The 1699-nt window shown below is 41.1% G+C and overlaps 1 non-coding gene across 1 annotated transcript; it reads right to left on the bottom strand.

Annotated features, from left to right (window-relative positions):
* Positions 1-677: 677 nt before the first annotated feature.
* Positions 678-779, bottom strand: LOC124241413 (U6 spliceosomal RNA). The gene has a single exon (XR_006889195.1). It is a non-coding gene; the product is annotated as a U6 spliceosomal RNA (small nuclear RNA).
* Positions 780-1699: the final 920 nt, after the last annotated feature.

The raw sequence follows: 1699 nt of genomic DNA, 5'->3' as shown, positions 1-1699 counted from the left end.
ATGTGTGTTTTAGAGAGAGGACTGACTGCAGTGGATCAGAATGGATTAGAAAAGGCAGGGACAAGCCGCGGGCTTCAAGTTCATCTTGGCAAGAGGTGTTGGTGGCCTGAAGGAGCAGTGAGAATGGAGAATGGTGGATGGAATCCAGATATTTTGGGAAGTAGAATATATAGGACTTGGTTTTTGCCTGGATGTAGGGAGGAAGAGAGGGAGAGGTAAAAACAAATTCTGAATTCTCAGAATTCTGGTTTGGGCAGCTGTGGGTTTCTTCATTGACAGAAGAAACACAAGAGCAGGTTTTGGGGCTGGTGTCTGTGGAAAATGTGTTCACTTTAGGACATACTGAGCCTGAAGTTCAGCTGATGAAAGGAGCAGCTTGAGAAGGCCTTCACTGTGGAATTTGGCTTATGAGGTAGGAGACGCAGCAGTGATCATTTACAACTTTTTTCAAAGTTTCTATTGTGTCCCATAGTTCACTTATCTTTTTTTTTGAGATATACTTGACATATGACATTATATTAGTTTCAGGTGTACAACATTAGGATTCGATATTTGTATATATTGCAAAATGATCACCACAAGTCTAGTTAACATGTAGTACCTCACATAGTCACAAAAAATTGTTTTTCCTGTGATGAGAACTTTTAAGATCTACTCTCTTAGCAACTTTCAAATATAAAAATATGGGACGTTTCATGAATTTGCATGTCATCCTTCTGCAGGGGCCATGCTAATCTCTGTGTCGTTCCAGTTTTCATATACTGCTGCCAGAACGAGCACTGGTTCCTGTACCTTGATGGTGAACTTGTGATTAGGGAACCATTTTCTCTAGGCAGTTCTTGGGACAGGCACACTAACAATTTCTCGCTCTTTGGTTCTCTATTCCTGTTTTTCTTACTGAATTTTATCCATACCAAATGTGAGTGCTTTAGAAGAGTAACAAAAGGGAGTGACATAGGCCTGATTGCTTTTCAGTAAATAAATGCATTTGGGCTAAATGGTCAGATCTGGATGAGAAAGGAGAGGATGGCAGCCTAGAATCCCTGAGGTAAATGCTCCTCTCAGCCTCTGGGCCATGCTTCTCTTCTAGGGCCCTCTCTTTTTATCTCTCTCTCTTTTTTTTAATTGAGTTCATAATAGTTTACGTCAATGTGAATTTCAGTTGTACATTATTTCTTGTCCATCACCACATAAGTGCTCCCCTTCACCCCCTGTGCCCCCCTCCCTTCCCCTGGTAACCACTGAACTGTTTTCTTTGTCGATGTGTTTGTTTATATTCCACATATGAGTGAAACCATCTGGTGTTTGTCTTTCTCGGTCTGGCTTATTTCACTTAGCATAATACCCTTAGGTCCATCCATGTTGTTGCAAATGGTATGATTTTGTGTTTTTTTCTGGCTGAGCAGTATTCCATTGTATATATATATACACACCATATATCTCCTTTATCCAATCATCAGTCAATGGGCACTTGGGTTGCTTCCATGTCTTGGCTATTGTGAATAGTGCTGCAATGAACATGGGGGTACATATGTTACTTTGGATTGTTGATTTCAAGTTGTTTGGGTAGATATCCAGTGGTGGGGTAGCTGGGTCATAGGGTAGTTCTATTTTTAGTTTTTTGAGGAGTCTCCATACTGTTTTCCATCGTGGCTGCACCAGTTTGCATTCCCACCAGCAGTGTATGAGGGTTCCCTTT

Source organism: Equus quagga, chromosome 6, assembly GCF_021613505.1.
Source record: "Equus quagga isolate Etosha38 chromosome 6, UCLA_HA_Equagga_1.0, whole genome shotgun sequence".
In the NCBI taxonomy this organism is placed as follows: Eukaryota; Metazoa; Chordata; class Mammalia; order Perissodactyla; family Equidae; genus Equus; species Equus quagga.
The sequence above is the reverse complement of the archived record's forward strand: the minus strand, read 5'-3'. Positions and strand labels throughout refer to the sequence as shown.